We start from the raw sequence: 18,041 nt of genomic DNA on the forward strand, positions 1-18,041 counted from the left end.
TTAAGTATTCTAAATTAATTAAAGAAAGCAAAGTAGACTATAAAATGCATACATGTAAACCTCTGCAATAATTATTACAAATCAATAACAATGCCTTTTAATACTTTAAAAAATCTTTGGAAATTTCATTTAAATGTTTTTATTTACAAATTAGTAGGCACTTAAACAATTACAAGGGGTGGGGGAGAAGAAGGAATGTCTTGCAAGCATTTACTGTATGCATTGTAGATAATAATCATTGTCAAGATAAAGCTTTCTTGTTGAAATATGCACCAAACCCAATCTCCTGTGTGGGAACTCAGCCATTCATTTAAGTGCATATCAGAGAAAAGGAATAAATTGATAATGAGATTACAGAACATCAGGGAGAAAAGAAAACAAATGCCTAAATAAACCTTGAGAGAAAAGCACTAAAATATGCTTATTTGACCCTTAGCTGATATGTGGAAAATTATTCTCTTTGTTATTCAAAGCAGAGAGGACAATTTAAAAGAATATCTGAGAGCATTTTCAAAAGTATTACACGGAAACCTCAGAAATTAGAAACTAGGTCTGTTTTAATTTTTTTGATCTAATTTGAATTTTTTTATTGTTGATCTAGAGAAGAAAAACAAGGATATAAACATAAAGTATCAGCAGTGCTTTTTGATTTTTTTCCCCATCCTAACTGGCTTCAGTTGAGGACAAGAAATGTGATACTGAAGGCAATTATGATAGTGAAGTAAGTTGTGTTATCTCAGCCCATATATGCCAAATATCATTCTGAACACACAGAGTGATGCATTAAAGATTTAGACTTTCCTCTTCAATATGCAGCCTATGTAGAGAAATCAATAGCTCTAAAGAAACAAGGCTCTTAGTGTCTTGGAATATTGTTTTGACTGAATCGAGGCACCATGATATTTTCTCCTATACGCTTGGGGGAAAATGACCTATGTGCCGATTATCATGTAAATATTAGAGATTTCATTTTACTGTTGCTTCCTTGTCAGAAAACCATATGCTCACAGTTGGCTTTAACTTATATTTGAAATTATACTTAGTATATGAAAACTCACTGGGGGCAGGGACCTTGTCTTCTACTTCATATTGTACACCATTGAGCTTAACAAATAATAAATGATGATACATATATATCTGCAAGTGTATGAGGTTCCCTCAGTCCCCTGTAATTGCAGTGTAATTATATTTCTGTTACTGCAAATTAAGAAAACTATTGGCTTCTGGAAACACTAACATGTACACACTGTAACCACATGTCCAGTGTGATTAAAGTTTAAGACAAAGTAAACTTGCCTTGAGTGGAGCCGCATAGATTAGATAGTTAGTGTGGGCATTTCACTGGATAGCCATTTCTGTTATTAGTTTGGAGGGTTTGACATGATTACCTTTTTATGATGTTGGAAAAAATAAAGTAGTAACCAGTTTGGTAATAAATACCAATTATTCCAATTATAACATTCCTTAAGAAATGTAAGTAGTTCAGTGTCTTACAGTGGTCATCCCTAAAAACTAGCCAGGTGCCCAGATAACTAAGTTTCATTATTTCCAGGCTTCCCCCTAGTATGTTTAGGGATACTTAGGGAATATTCAAAATAATGTGGTTACCTTACACAGTTATCTAAGGCAAAATTGGAAATATATAAATGTGATCACTGCACATTAAATCTTAATGAAAGAAGACATCAGGTGTACTAAAATCTGTTTTAAGTGTTTTGCATGCTGATGAAGACAAATAAAAAATAATCCAATAATTGGATTTCAAACTCAGGTTATGTCTCAGGACATATTTGCATTTATTACTCTTTTATCCCAATAGCAAAGTAAAAATTTGAATAGTCCAGTATAAAAATGTAATTCTGCATTGAAAGATACACAGTAAATATAAAAATAGTTGGGGGAAGAGATGAGAGGAATGTAGCTCTGTATGTGGTATAAGCTTAATTAAGGACTGGATAACGTGTGTCAAGACTTTGGTAATACTCTGTTGCAAAGATAAAGTTCAGTCCTGCAGCCCTTTCCCAATGAGTAGTTCCATTGGCTTTTCTGGTACTACTCGTGAACAAGGGTTGAAGGATCTGGCCCTTATTATCCTAGATTTTCAAAGCATTATGAACGAATACAATACAATGTACATTATTTATTCAGAATGTGACTGGATGGTGTAGCAGTTTGAGGCATATGATATCAAAGGAGTACTGCACTGGTGAAATCATAGACGTGATTCACATGTTTTTCAGCTGTGACATTACATACCATGACTAGCTTTGGGCATGGTGTAGTCTAGGTGATATGCTACAGCTGAAAAGCTGGCACACAACATGTTGAATCATGTATCATAAAGTTCTGCAACCCCCTTACACACTCCGCACATTGATTCTTTTGTATGGTGACCCCTCATACAGGACATCAAAATAAGTGTAAAGAAAACAGCTCCCATTTTGTTCTTCCCCAAAGCAACATATGTCAAAGGGTAGCATTACTTAATACATATTTCTGAGTTTGTTCATACACAAAAGCTTGGCTTTTGAAATGTCAGCATCCTGGTTTGTGGTGCTTTCGCTTAGCAAAGCATGACAAATAGAGGAGCAGGATTTATGCCTTTCCCAAACTAACATAATTTTTGTATGGAATTAATTTCACCCAGCAGCATCCTTAATCCACACTGAGAGTCAAACTCTGCTCTCTCTCACACCCATATAATCCCTTGAACTCAGTGCCAGAACCCTGGCAGTATACCATAAAACATGTTGCTTCTAGGAAATTATAAGTTATTTGCTGTGGTGTATATAATATATTAGCTTGCCTGCTACATCCATGCTCCAGAAAGCATTTTATTCCATGGCAGCCCCTCTTCCACATTGCAGATAATTAATGCAGCCATTAAAAAGAGGACATTTTTAGCACAAATTTACACACTAAATCAGATTAATTTCTCTTCTCACACAAACAAAAATGAAGGTTGGTTCAGATGAAAAAATAAATCACATCTTTAGGTGAAATAAACAACGGCAGCAGCTCCCAGAAAGGTGGCACTACCAGGCTGGTGGCTGGATATATGCATTTTCACATATCTGGATAATGTTTATTTTGGGGCCTTTGTATTAGCTCTTCAAAATGTTGGGCAAAAATTCCATTCTCTCACCCATGTAACTTATGGTTACTATAGAAACATGAACTTGCCCTCACTGCACATACTGTACAACATGGTCAAATCAGTGATAACACAGAAATCTAAGGGTGAGATTTTCTGCCCCGCTCTGGCTCCTTTATGATTCATAAAAGGGCCAGAGGGGCATAGAAGTACACTAAAAGCCCTATATCCAGCTGGTGGAGAATTCTCCCAAAGCAGGCATGGCAGAAGACAGTCATAGCTGTCTCCCAAAGACAATTTACAAGCCCTGACGTAGCAGGTGTGCCAGGAGCAGGGCTGGAGCTGAAGTGGTATGTTGGTGTCAGATCCACAGCATGCGTCATGGTAAAAATTCTGGGCAGCAGCATGCCCACAGAGAAGCCTTGGGAGGCTGTTCAGGCCCCCAGACCTGAATAATTTATAGTGGGGTCAGAGCAGCTGAGGGTCAGGAGAGTGCAAAGGTGGATTAAGCTTGGGTGGCGAGTTCAGGGCTGCTCTGTTAGAGGCTCAGCACAGAAGCTCACCCTAAGACTACCCTGAAAGGTACCTTTCTACCCTGAAAGGTGACTCTGTAAAAACAACATTGTGAGAGTTCCATGTTTACGGTCTCTCAGTAAATTCCAGACCAAATCTGAACAGTTTGCAAGTAAAAGGATGTTACTAACTGCCAATTCTAGAACCATGTGGCACCAGCATAATCCCAATGTCTTTATATTCTCCACTGAAATTACATCTGTTGCCCTCTCAATGGTGTCACATAGGTGGAAAGGCAGAATTTGGTTCAGCAATTCGAATGTAGATAATAATTCTTATGTCTGAGCCAGAAAGGAATCTAGCTCACTCTCTTACAGCTGTATTGGCAATGCAATGCAAACAGGAGTAAAAGTAGTAAAAATGTATTGTTGCTATGAAAGTGAGCATATGTAACAGTAAATACACACAGGAACCAATCTGTTGAGAATTAAGATTCTGCACTTGATTATAATTTACACCATTCTAGTGTGTAAAAGGCCCCTTCTCCTGCCAGATTCACACTTTAACTTTCTAATTTTCTCACTTTTGTGCATTTGAATTGATAACCTTAATGCTCCATTAATGTAATTTTTCATTTCTTGTAATAGAAAGTTTGTTATAGAGTACAGTAGAACCTCAGAGTTATGAACACCCTGGGAATGGAGATTGTTCGTAATTCTGAAATGTTCATAACTCTGAAGAAAACATTATGGTTGTTCTTTCAAAAGAACAGCTGCACATTGACTTAATATATCTTTGAAACTTTACTATGCAGAAGAAAAATACTGCTTTTAACCATCGTAATTTAAATGAAACAAGCACAGAAACAGTTTCCTTACCCTGTCAAATCTTTTTAAAAATTCCCTTTATATTTTTAGTAGTTTAGCACAGTACTGTACTGTATTTGCTTTTTTGTTTGTCTCTGCTGCTGCATGATTGCACAGTTCCAGTTCCAAATGAGGTGCGTGGTTGACCGATCAGTTCTTAACTCTGGTGTTCGTAACGCTGCAGTTCTACTGGGTAGGATTCAAAAATGTAGTACACTGTTTATCTTCTTGAATTTTGGATAGTTATTGCCTTTAAACTTCCATTCCTGAATCACTTCACCATTCTCTTGGAAAACCAATATGTAGCCGAAACCCCTCAGTTCAGGAGCTGGCTTCATTAAACAAATAAACATAAGGCTTAGCTCATTGCAGCAGCCAACCTGCTGAATCGGATGTAGTGTTCTCCCAAGGGTGAAATGTTTGGTTGGCCCAAATTACTTACCATAACTCAGTGACCTACTTTTATACTACAATGTTCAGTCCACTGTAAAATACAACCTATCAGGTTATCTCCAGGAAATTCTTCTGCTTGATTACTTAGTTTTCTACTCTTTTTCTTCAAAGAGGTAGAATTCTGGTAACCTTCGCACTTAAGGGCCAAATTGTACACTCAAGGGAAAAATATACAAAAGGATTGGGAATGTGAATCATCCCATAAGCAGAAATGTGGAATAGGGCCCCAGCCTCCTTCTACACCTTGGGGGTGAAGGATTGTCGACTGCCCAATGCAGAGATGTTCTCAGATTTTGGGGGAAATCCAGCAGATCTTTGATCAGCTGCAGAGACTTGATAATATCTTGTGCTGAGTCCCACTATTCCTCAGGCCCCCATTCCTACAGCAGGATGGCTTTCTCAGGAACCAGGTCCTAATTGCTTCTCTGCCTTTGTTTATTTTCTGGCCCCCATTGAGAGAGTGGAGTGAGAGACTGAATAAGCTGATGCTGTTTTTGTCAGCATTAGCTAATGTGGGCAAACTCTTGCGGATTTGAAGGGGAATCACTTGGCATTGCTCAGACATGCCCTTCCCTATCACTCCGAAACCACTGGCTACCAAATAACCAGCGAACAAGGCTGTAGGCTTACCAGTTCTTTGGGGGAGGAAGAAATGATGTTTCATTGACTCAACTCACCCCCTCCAACAAAATTTGGGACAAATGAGATATATTTCTGCTCCTACCATTCTCTGCACTGGAAAAATGTAAAGGACTATTTGGGTGGTTCATAGGAGAGTATGTTACTCCATGCTGAGATGTGGAATTAAGCACCTCCTTGCCTTTTCAGGACCTTTTCTAAGGGCTTGGCTACTCTTGCAGCTGTACAGCGCTGTGAGGTAAACCTGTCTTGTACAGCTGAGTAGGGAAAGCGCTGCAGTCTGTCCACACTGACAGCTGCCAGTGCAGTGGCGTGGCCACACTTGCAACATTTGCAGCTCTGTTGGGAGCGGTGCATTATGGGCAGCTATCTCAGCATTCATGTGGCTGCAACGTGCTTTTCAAACCAGGGGGTGGTGGGGTGGAGTGTGACAGGGAGTGTGGGGGGAAAGAGAGTGTTTTTTGGAGCATGTCAGCACTCTATTTTGCAAGTTCTGAACTCCCGGCCCCCTGCTCATTCATTCACTCACTCAAAGCAAACAGCAAACTGTTTGCTTTCACTCTGTGGTACGAGCTTTGAAACCGGCACTTCCGCATTCCTGCAGCCAGTCACAACAATGGAGAGGATTGGCCATTTGACAAGGTGATCAGTACAGCGCTGCAAGTTGATTCCTGGTACACACTCACAGGGGACAGTCGTAGCCACTCCGCTGTATATCTTAAGCTTCTCGGGGAGGTGGAGTAACTGCAGCGGTGTACCCAGGGAGATACAGCGCTGTGAGTTCCCTGCCAGTGTAGCCGGTCAGTGAGTTACAGCGCTGTGGGCGGCTTTACAGCGCTGTAACTCGCAAGTGTAGCCAAAGCCTAATTGTGTTGAGCTAGCTGTGTGTACTACTGTTAATTGGCATTTTTTTTAGTTTTGTATGACAATCTGGTGTGATGGGCATATATTACAAAACTGCTTTATTTCAGTGATTGTTTCACTGTCCATTTCCAAAAGCTGAATTTGTAGCTAAAGCAGCTTTAACTTTCTGATACCCTGCATGTGCAAGGGAATGGTTGCAGTGGACTGGGGACACAATCCTCCTCCCAGTGCAGAGGCCTGGTATATAGGGCACTTGCGCTGTCATGGGCTTGTTGCTACTACAGCGCATGCAAACTGATCTTTAAAATGCCTGTAGCCTACTGCTTTCTCTTGTGCAAAGTTTGTTGCCTGTGATGCCCTGCAGTCCTCCAGAACTCTCTCCCCTGTACTCCCACTGCTGAGATTGAGAACTTTTCATGTATGACCTCTCTGTTTCCAAGTCTTTCACACAGCTGAACCATGATAGCTTTTGCTCAGTTTTGCCCCTTTAGTAGCTGTGGAAGGGCTTGGAAAATGGGCCTTAGAAGAATTTCTCATTCATTCTTGCACTGCTGCCGGATTTGAAGATTAAGGTGTAAAAGTTGGCAGTGAATTTCTTGATCTCTTGGTGCCAGGAAAGGGGCTAGATCAGTGTTTCTCAAACTGGGGTCGCCGCTTGTGTAGGGAAAGCCCCTTGCGGGTCAGGCCGGTTTGTTTACCTGCCCCATCCGCAGGTCCAGCCGATTGTGGCTCCCACTGGCCGCGGTTCACTGCTCCAGGCCAATGGGAGCTGCTGGAAGCGGTGGCCAGTACATCCCTCGGCCCGCGCCGCTTCCAAGAGCTCCCATTGGCCTAGAGCAACAAACCGCGGCCAGTGGGAGCTGCGATCGGTCGGACCTGCGGACGGGGCAGGTACACAAACCGGCCCGGCCTGCCAGGGGCTTTCCCTACACAAGCGGCGACCCCAGTTTGAGAAACACTGGGCTAGATATTCTTTTTGGAATAAGTGACTGTTGGGGAAAGAGCTACCAGGAAGATGGAAAAGGCACGACTTTGTATTATAGGAGCTCGCTCGCTCTCTGTGGCTGGATGTAAAATATGTGCTTTGGGGTGATGCCTGCGGCAATATCTCAGCTTCTCTGAGAACAGGTGGGAATCCTAGCAGGTGCTATTGTAGGAAAGCTAAAGGGGGGTTGATCTTGCTCCCATAATGCAAGAGCTCCTATTGATGTCACTGGAAGCAGGATTAGTATTGAGGGTCCCAGTGCTCAAAGATTTATGTGCACGCTTAATTTTAAGCATGGGAGTAGTCCCATTGGCTTTAATGACACATTTGTATAGAGTTAAGCATGTGTGTAGAGTTAAGCACTTGCATAAATCTTTGCAGGACTGTATATTAGAGTAGGTGTTGGAGAAAGGAAAGAGATTTAACAACAAATTAGGAAAATTATGAAGTTTTTTTGCTAAATAATTTCTGAAATGTTGGTGGGCACAGTGAATTGTAGTCAGTTGAAAGAAACTTATTTTTTATTTGCCAAAGAACATGCAACTTTTTGACTGAATTTATAGGAGGACGTTTACCACAGAATGCTCTAGGATTACATTTTTAAGCATAAATGAGTTTGAGCTAGAGATTTATATAACTAATTTTTTGTTTCGATTGTGTATAAAAATATTTCTATACACGCTATCCACCTCGGTTATTGTTTTAATACTTAACTTTGTTACACTGTGGGTTAGAATTGTCTTTTTACAGAAGGAAGTGCTTTAATTTACTGTAAGAGAACCAGAAGGGTGATTAAAGGTTAAAAGATTGCTAATGGATGCAGATGTGTGGAATGACCCTAACAATAATACTATTTATGGCAGACATATGGACTGTCTGACTGTAAGCTAATAGAAGTTGTGCATTTTCATTGGATCACTGCAACAGTCCAAAGAGGGTGAAATGACTTGCTATGATCTGTTTCAGGGGTAGGCAACTTTTCAGAAGTGGTGTGCCGAGTCTTTGTTTATTCACTTTAATTTAAGGTTTTGCGTGCCGGTAATACATTTCAACGTTTTTTAGAAGGTCTCTCTCTATAAGTCTATATTATATAACTAAACTATTGTTGCATGTAAAGTAAACAAGGTTTTCAAAATGTTTAAGAAGCTTCATTTAAAATTAAATTAAAATGCTGATCTTATGCCGCCAGCCTGCTCAGCCCGCTTCCAGCCTGGGGTTCTGTTCACCTGTTCCCTGGGTGCAGGGAAAAAGATACATGGAAAATACTTCTTGAGAAACCTTATCAGAAACGGATGCCTATAGGGGAAAATAGAACTTTTGTAAAATAAGAGGGTGCTTGATTCATTTTCTTGTGGTGTAAGGGCTGTCTGAAACAGTTTTTGTTTTCTACATTCAGAGCAGTGTGTGTTCTAATGATCCTTGTTTCTCCAGAAATAAATTTAATTTTAGGTCATACTGTGTCACTGTCATGCACCACTAGAATTTTGATATCCGATTAATACTGTCAGCTGTTGGCAAGGTTTGCAGCATAAAATTCACTTGCCATTTGCAGAAGTTTAATTACTTACCAAAGTTTTAAGAACTTTATTGATAAACAACTTTCTATTGGTCTATTTTATTTTTAAAATGTATGGCATCGAGTCAAATCATACATAATTTTAAAAGTGGTCAAAATTTGACACAATACTAACCCACTGGACCTCCGGAAAGCAATCAGAAGAACAGGAAATGAAATGACAGTCCTAAGGCCAAATCCTGCAAACATTTACTGTTGGGTGTAGTGTTCTAGTGCCGTGATTGGCTTCAGTGGGACTAATCACAGCCGGAGCTGGTTGGAAAATGTTTTATTTTGTTTCTGTGGAACATTTCACCTTTTTGCCCAAAACCAGAAGAATTTTGGTTTTTGGTTGAAAAGCTTTCAGTGAAAACTCAAAATTATCTGTGGAAAGCCAACCGTATTCATGAAAAAAAAAATTTCAGTTAAAAGAGTTTTGATGGTAAAATTTTGGCTGTCCCTAGTCACAGCAGTAATCACTGCATACATCACTTAGGGTACGTCTATACTTACCCGCTGGTTCGGCGGCAAGCAATCGATCCCGGAAGTGCTCGCCGTCGACGCCGGTAATCCTGCTCCGCGAGAGGAGTAGGTGGAGTCGACGGGGGAGCCTGCCTGCCGCGTGTGGACCCGCGGTAAGTACCTTTAAGTTCGAACTAAGATACTTTAAGTTCGAACTAAGTTGCGTATCTTAGTTCGAACTGGGGGCTTAGTGTGGACCAGCCCTTAGTGTTTGCAAGGCTCGATGTCTTAGTGCAGATCCATCTGGAAGAGGTTGCCCAAAAAAATGAACTGTGCACTATATGCGGAAAACTGCTAGTGGAAGCCTGTTCCATAATGGGGGATCTTCTCTGAGAATGGCCTGTGCACCCGTCCTCAAGAGTGCATAGTAAGAAACGGGGATGGTCAACAGAAGTGCCTCAGCTCATTTAATCTCCAAGATCGCAGACCAAAGCTTGCACTCTGATTTTTATTGGTGGATTTCTTGGCTCTCAGAGAGATCATTATGCTTTGTTTTGCCGCAGGCCTATTTGAAGGAGAACAGAGAGAAGCACTCAGTGAGAATTTACTGCCATAGCAGAATAAAGGGGCATTTATAAGATTTAACTAATGGTTTTGTTTAACTGTCAATATACTTTACAGTTATAAACATTAATATTGAAATCAATGGGGTTACATTGGTTTACTGAGATCAGCATTGGGCCTATTGTTGTTCTCTATTTTAATGATAGATTTTTTTTTTTCTTTACTATAAAGCAGGGGTGCTGGAACAATTTGTATAGTGGGGGTGCTGAGAGCCATTGAACCCAACTGTAAACCATGTATATAATGGAAACCACTTTAAGCCGGGGGTGCAACACCTATGCTAAAAAGTCATTGTTTATTATTTAATGAGAATTGCCTTGGGCTACTTTAGTCATCTTCACTCTGAATACAAGAACATAATCATGTTAACTACAGCTTCAGGTACAATTTACTTAAAATGATCTTTGTCATGTTTTCTATTATAAAGTAAAATATGAAGGAGAAGAGTTTTTCTTGCTCCTGTTTCGATGTGATCGAACACTTAAGTCAAAGTGAAGGATGAAATGAGATGATGTTTAGATAGATAAATAAATAAATACTTCTAACTGAAAACCTAGAGGACCACCCTTAAGTGGGAGTTTTGCCTGGGGTAAGGAATGATAAAAAGGTTCTAGCAAAATACAAGAATTGGATTTCAATATTGTTATGCTTCTAAGAAGCACATGGGATTTTTTTCAGGAGAAAAGGCAATACACCATGTTTATTGAAGATACAACAATTGGCATATGCATTCAGTTACACTCTCTCTCTCTCTCTCTACACCAGTCAGTGTTATAGTTACCAGTCCAGAGTCTGGATCAATCTAGTGATCAGCTAGATTGATCACGGGGTAGGTAGGAGCTGGGTTCTGTTGGTCACGACACAATGCTCTGGGGAAGTCTTGGCTGGACGAAACAGCTTTGCACCATTAAGCTGTAATTAATTATTGTTTGATGAATGCTTGTTTTTTAAATTGTTTTTTAATTTTTAATTTTGTTTTTTTTATTAAGTTTTTTAGGGAGTTATTTTATGCTGGTTTTGATTACAGCTATTTTGTTCCCATTGATGGGTGCCTGTTTTATTTTTAGAGTCATTAATTTGCCCTCCTCTGACATTTCAATAGGGGCGTGTTGCAGCCTCCTGGAGCCCTTGTGTTTGTTTTCGGTTCCTTCCTAGAACATCTGGTTGGGTGATGGCCTTCACACTCATCTTCTAACACACATATTCCTTATTCATACACAAAACAGAACTGAGTTACACAGAACATTTTGAACAGAAACATCAAATTGCAATGCAAAACAAAAACAATCATGGCATTCTTTTACTTATTTTAAAATGCTAAACCTACAACAAAGTGGTGACCCTAAAAGGTCTCTTACTGCCTTAAAATTAGCCAGACACAGAATTCTATCTGATGCATTTCTACCAATGGCTTATTAGGCCATTCCTTTTTTGCTATTTAAAAAGGGTGGCTGGCAGGATATGGTCAAATCATACATTAATACATTTAATACATTCTACATTATTATTTTTTATTCTTTACATTTTAAATTATACAAAATACAAACATAAAATCCTACAATTGCAATATTACCAGCATAATTCTCACTTACACTAAGGCCTCTTAATTCTGCAAAAGTGACACAAAGGAGCCTTCGTATAAATGTGACTGATGTCTCTCAAATTCAAGCATAATGTTTGTTTTCTTTTATTAATTTACGTGCTAGGACTATAGGGGTCTGTTTCTCTCCTGCAATTTTTCATGAGATTGTAAACACTTAAAGCCACTGCCTAAAGCAGATGGTGGTGTAGCTGGTGATGTCATCCCCATAGTTCTCAGGGCAGCCAACTGAAGAGAGGGATAAATGAGAGAGGGAGGCAGAGGGGGAACATTCCATCGTTCTATGCCCCAATTTTACAACTATCTACATGAATGTAAGAATTGCAACACCCTGTTCTGCAGTAGGTTTTGATAATGTCATCAAGTCTTCCATGAGAATCAGATCAAGAAAGCTGTCAACTTTGGACTTGGGTCTTGGGAGAAAAAAAAAATCAGTTTTCTTTAAAATTATATTTGTTTTAGAGATGGACCTAGACCAAAACTGTGGAACTGAATATTTCCAGGTTTAGGAGTGTTCATAATCTCAACCTGGATACATATCTGACTTTTTAAAATATCCCCTCTTGTTTCAATTGATTGAATGTAGCCCTGATCCCAACACCAAACTTTCAGAATGTGCAAAATTTGTATCCAGATTTTGTCTCTTGGGCCCATATCTAACTAATTTGTAATTTTAATAATGATACATGCATTTTCTGTTAATGGCTTATGTTCATAAACAGCGTGTGTGTGTTTGTGTGTGTGTGTGTGTGTGTGTTTAAATATAAAGCCTTCTTTTTTTACCTTTAAGAATTAAAAATGAATCCTAAACTATCAGAATCTTACAGACCACAATATTTTTTAGTTTCTTTCTAGCTTTATCTCCTGCCACTCACGGGGATATAGTGAGGAGCATATTATTTATTTTGTTGCATCTTATATCATAGATTCTAAAATAGTTATTTCCCGGAGGAGGGTTGGAATGTACACTGCTGTACCTGACAATTAATTAAAATTCAGTGTTTGTTCTTGCTTAAATTAGTTGAGAATAGCTTCTAGGAAACACCACAGAGAATAATGTTCTGAAGATTTCAAATTATTTTGAAAGATAAAATTCCCATAGCTCTATCCCTGGAAGAGCTGAGACAGAATTCAGATGCATTTCTATCACCTGCACATTTTTCCATCTTTAGCGTGAGTGTTTTCTGCTGTCTTATAAATTAAAAAAATGACTATGATTATCAGAGAGTTGTTTCCTTATTTCACTAGAACGTTATTTATTGAACTCTACAGTGTAAGAGCTGCATGCACACCTCTTTTGTGATAGCATTTTAACCCACAGACCAAATGCATCCTCAGTGTAACTCCAGTCACTGTAATAGAGTTAAAGTAGGAATCGTGTCATACAGGCTATATGAAAGCACAGATAACAGGTTTTGTTGTTGTATTATAAGCAATGTAAAATCATCATTTAGCCAGTCAATATCTATCTCTCCCTCCTTCTCTCTCTCTCTGTCTCACACACACACAAATGCAAGAACCAGTATAAAAATAAGTAAGCATAACGCTATACTAATTAGTTCTCCAGATGTCAATCCTTGCTTTAGAAAACTGCACAAGCACTTATATGCTACTGAAATCGAAATTATTTAGAACAAAAAACTCTTTCATGATGCCCATCTGCCATCATGCATTTCACTTTTCATATGGTAAGTAAGATTTCAAAGTAATTCTTTTAATCATTGCAAGATGGTTTGCTACAAAGATTCTCATGTTTGCTACTAAGACTGACAACTGGAAGTGTAAAAAAAAAAAAAAAAAAAAAAGGCAAACCTAACCTCAGGAGGCGCCCAACCCTCAATTTGCAAGGCAGTATGTTCATTTTCATTGTGAGGAGGAATATTCAGCGGATTCATTCACAGACCCTTGGCTTGCACAATTCCCCATCTCCTCTGTGAAGGGCTGTAGGAATGTATGGAGAGCATCTCTGCAGCCTGGAGAGAGGGGTCAGAGCCCTGCTGTGTGGGGTCTGTGTCACTGCTTCTCCCTATGTAACTGAGATGTGCAGTTTTTAAACTGGCCTTCCACGGGCTGCTTCCAGATATGTCATGCTAGGGTCTCCCTAGATTCAGGGTTATCTTTATCTAGACAAATATGTCTAATCTTAGTACCTTCATGGTTTTAGGGGGTTGACTTTCAGAGGATCTGAGCAGCCACAGTTCCTAATGACATCAGTGAGTTGTAAATGTTCAGTATTAAAACTGGGCAAATAATTGATTTTTTTTTTTTTTTTTTTTTTTGGTTCAGTGGCAGTTCTGAAATACTGGAAGAAAAATCAGTTTGGGTTGAGTCAAAAATGAAATTTTTTAGTGAATCAGAAAAGTCTATTTTGGGTCTGCTCCAAAGCAGAGATTCAAACCCGAATCTTAACATCGGACTAATAGTTATAAAGTCTCTCTGCCCCTCCACCAGGAGCACTTCCTCCTCTGTTTCTTTTTCCACTGTTTGTGGATGGCTGAAACTATTCATGTCACATTTGTGATTGTGAATAGTTTTGAGTTGGCTTAAACTGCATTTTTTACTGAATAAACTCTTTGAAAAAATTCACACAGCTTTATTCAGTACCTCTGAAAATCAGTGCCTTAGTATACCCAAGTCACAATTCAAAAGAGTGACTGCCTCAATCTAGGCACCAAAATACATGTTAAAGTTCCCAGATAAGTAACCTGTTTTTTTCAGAGGTGCAGTCAGTGGGTGTGTCAGGTTAGCAGGACATCTGGAAATCAAGTAACATCTACTTAGGAGCCTAAGTGTAAATTTAGGACTGTAATTTTAAGCACCTAGGTTTGAAAACACTGTTGTTGGGTTCCTATGAGCCAATTAATTACAGCGCCTTTACTTTAGAACTCTGTATACAACTTTTTAAACATTTGGGGGGGGGGGGGGGGAGGGGATTGGGTGAATTTAGTGTTTGTGAAAAATGTTGGCTTAACAGTTTTGGTAGATGATGCCTGCCTGCCCACAGAATAGGTACAGCATAAATAGTGGCAGTTCAAGCTTCCTCATGCTGTTCTGTCAACATGCCACAACCCTGAAGGGGGCACAGGATGACTTGTGCCCATTCAGTCTTTGCCCAGTAAATCTGAAAACATTGTGTCATGAAAAGTGACTTGTGTTTTCCTTCAAGTGCACAAATTAACTCCACTGGAGAACAGGACAAGCCAAAGCCCCTAAACTCTATCAGCAATGTTCAAACATATTCCAAGAACACACTTTTGGGCCTACCGCCAGATCACATTTGGTAGTGATCACATAGATATTATATACTAAGCAGAGTTTGCCCTGGTCTGTACTGGGGATGAAAATCTCCCAGGGAGAATCTAGGTACTGCAGTTCCATTTCTGTGTCTGGGACTAAAAGATCAGGAAAGAAACCTGTAAAGCGGGGTTAATGATCTATCAATTTATTTTAAAACTTTAAAATCATAACCTCTCTTGCTTGGGTTTCCAGATGCTGATCAGAACAAACAATACCTTTTTCAGTCTTTCTTTGGTGCTGGTCTTTGAGAGCATTCATCCTGCTAGAAGTTAGCTTTGAATCAGGTAAAAGTCCTAGACAATCATTCAGAAACAGCCATTTCAACAGACAGCAGTGTAATTTTGCTTCTGAGTGGGAGAAAAAATTTGTTTGCAGTTCCTGCAGAGATCTAGTTCACCTATCTTGTAATGCAGAAATCGTTAAGGTTATTGAGGAAATCATTGTATTGTTCTTGAACTATCACTGAATTAGCAGATGTATTGGAACTGTATTTTGGTTGGCTGAAAGTAAAAAGGCAAATAAGAATAGCAGCTTTCCCTACTATTGCTTAGTTTAGTGAATCTGTGACTCATTATGGTTAGCATTGGAAGATAGTTTCCATTCTAAGTCCTAAATTCCATCAAACTTTTTTGGGGAAAAAAAATCTCCTTTTGACCAGAAATTTCTCATGTGTAGTCTCTGTTTAATTCAGTATACAGTGGAGCTTTCTTGTTAAACTCAAAGTTTAATAGTACAATTTTTATGTGACTTGGAAAAAATTGGTTTTAATTTTTGAAAATTGTTCTAACTTGTTTTGACCATTTCCAGTTCAAAAGTGACTTAATATAAAGCCTTAAAACTTCTTTATGCATTAATCTTTATTGAGAAATAGATCAGAGGACTAATTCTTTTTCCAAATTGAAATGCAAAGAGTTAGTTATTAGAGGTTGAATTTTAAACACCTGACAAATCACAAGGGTTTCCATGCGTCTTACTTAATCTGAGAGGTCTAGCTAATGTTACAAATTTGCATTAAAAAAATCTTTCTGTGATGATAGATGCATATGTTTAAAGTTATCACTATGTTTGTTTGAGATCATTCCTGGTTATATTTTGGAACTATCATGATCCCACCCTCATTTCCATTCTCACCTGCCTCTGTTCTGCAGCCAGAATCTAGTAGATCTGCTATTAAGGAAGTAGGTAATTTGGTATGATGTTATGCAAAACAAAATAAATGCATTGTCCTCAGAGTTTTATATTGCTCATTCCAGTTTTCTTAGATTAAGCACTGATTGCAAATGGTGCCCTATCCTCTCTGAGAGTGTGTATTGCCTAATCAGTCTCAGGAGTGGTGTGCTTTCACTGGGCAGGTGGGCAGGGAGCAGTAAGTCCACATTGTTTATGTACTGAGCAAACTCCACCCTAAATGTAGTTGTAAGGGAGTGTGTAACTATGTAATGTGCAACCCTGCAGATCAAGTGGCCTATTCCTTTCCCCTCTCCCAGGAGAGGAATGGTGGTGGGGAGGGAGAAGGATTCAGGAGATGCTGGTTGTGTTCCCGCCTTTCCCCTCCTCCAGCAATTAGAGAATCCCTTGTGTCAAGTTTGTTTGCGTGGGCTTGGCAAGGAGTCTGTGATTTGGCCTGTAAAAGGCAAGAATATTTACCAAGCATAAATTAAAATGACAGCATTACAATTATGGGAGAAGCTGATAGGAAGCAATGGAAGTTATTGTTTAAAGTCTGTTCTCTGGTAGCTAACTCAGATAGCTAAGGAGGCATGTTATTCTTTTAATACTATTTTGGGTCACTGAATCATTTTTCATAACTTGTTCTATCAGGTTTCACTTTGAAATTTATCCCTTGGGTTTCAAGAAAGAGTTGTAAATATCATTTCTTTCCTGCAGAATGTACAGTATGAAGAGACTTCAATTATTGGTGCCATAAACTATAAACCTTTTCAACATCAAGTTCCATCTCGGCTTTTATCATCCCTCTAAGCAATTCACCATGCATTAATGTAATGGTAATTGCACTACAAACACCGCTTCTACATAGGTGGCATATCCTCTTTAATGGAAGAGAAGCAGGGGAAGTTCATGTGCTTAATTCATCATGCATACTGGAATTTATCCTTCCTGTCGTCAGAATCAGTACTTTTGGAAGACAAGTAACCTTAAATTTTGGTTTCATGATGCAAATTAGAAGTGTTTCATGTTTTAAAACAAATTATTTGGAAAAGTAATTTTAATGGGGTTATTGCATTTGATAAAGATACAGAACAAACTTTTCAAACTTTTCTATAGTTACGCACCTAATTCCAAATGTAGATATCAACATTAGTGGATTGACCCTCAGAGGCTGCTGATCACTACTGCAGCAGCACCCATGGATCTCACTATGGTTTTCTCTAAGTCAGGGGTCTCAAACTCAAATGACCACGAGGACCACATGAAGTCTAGTGCATTGGCCTCAGGGCCGCATTACTGACACCTATCGCCCTCAGCCCCGCCCCCACTCCACCCCTTCCATGAGGCCGAGTCCCTGCCCCACCTCTTCCCAACCCTTTCCTGCCCCCATTCCAACACCTTCCCCAAAATCCCCACCCCAACTCTGCCCCCTCCCTGCCCCCAGGAGGTGCAGGAAGGGTGTGGGGAGTGGCAGGGGCTCAGGGCAGAGAGTTAGGGTGCAAGAAGGGTGCGGCAGGGGGCTCAGGGCAGGGGGTAGGGGTGCAGGGTATGGCAGGGGGTCGGGGTGCAGGAGGGGTGCGGCAAGGGGCTCAGGGCAATGGCAGGATCTGGCCCGGCATGTACCGGGGGCAGGGCAGGCTCTCTGCCTGCCTGCCCTGCCCCCGCGCCGCTCCGCTCCGGGAAGAGGCTGGAACGTGGGAACGTGGGGAAGGGGCTGTGGAAGGCGGAGGGGCTGTGTGTTGCTGTTGCTTCAGGCACCGCCCCCAGCAGCTCCTATTGGCCACGGTTCCCCGTTCCCGCCTCTTCCCGGAGCGGCGCAGGGCAGGCAGGCAGGCAGGGAGCCTGCCCTGCCCCTGGTGTATGTCCGACCGGAGCCGCTCTAGGTAAACACTGGGGGAGGGCGGGGGGGCTGCGAGGGG

At 40.1% G+C, this 18,041-nt stretch overlaps 1 protein-coding gene across 3 annotated transcripts in view; it reads left to right on the top strand.

Annotated features, from left to right (window-relative positions):
* Positions 1–18,041, top strand: part of PLD5 (phospholipase D family member 5) — a 254,942-nt gene that overhangs the window by 44,121 nt on the left and 192,780 nt on the right. The window lies entirely within an intron of this gene.

Source organism: Malaclemys terrapin, chromosome 3, assembly GCF_027887155.1.
Source record: "Malaclemys terrapin pileata isolate rMalTer1 chromosome 3, rMalTer1.hap1, whole genome shotgun sequence".
Taxonomy (NCBI): domain Eukaryota; kingdom Metazoa; phylum Chordata; order Testudines; family Emydidae; genus Malaclemys; species Malaclemys terrapin.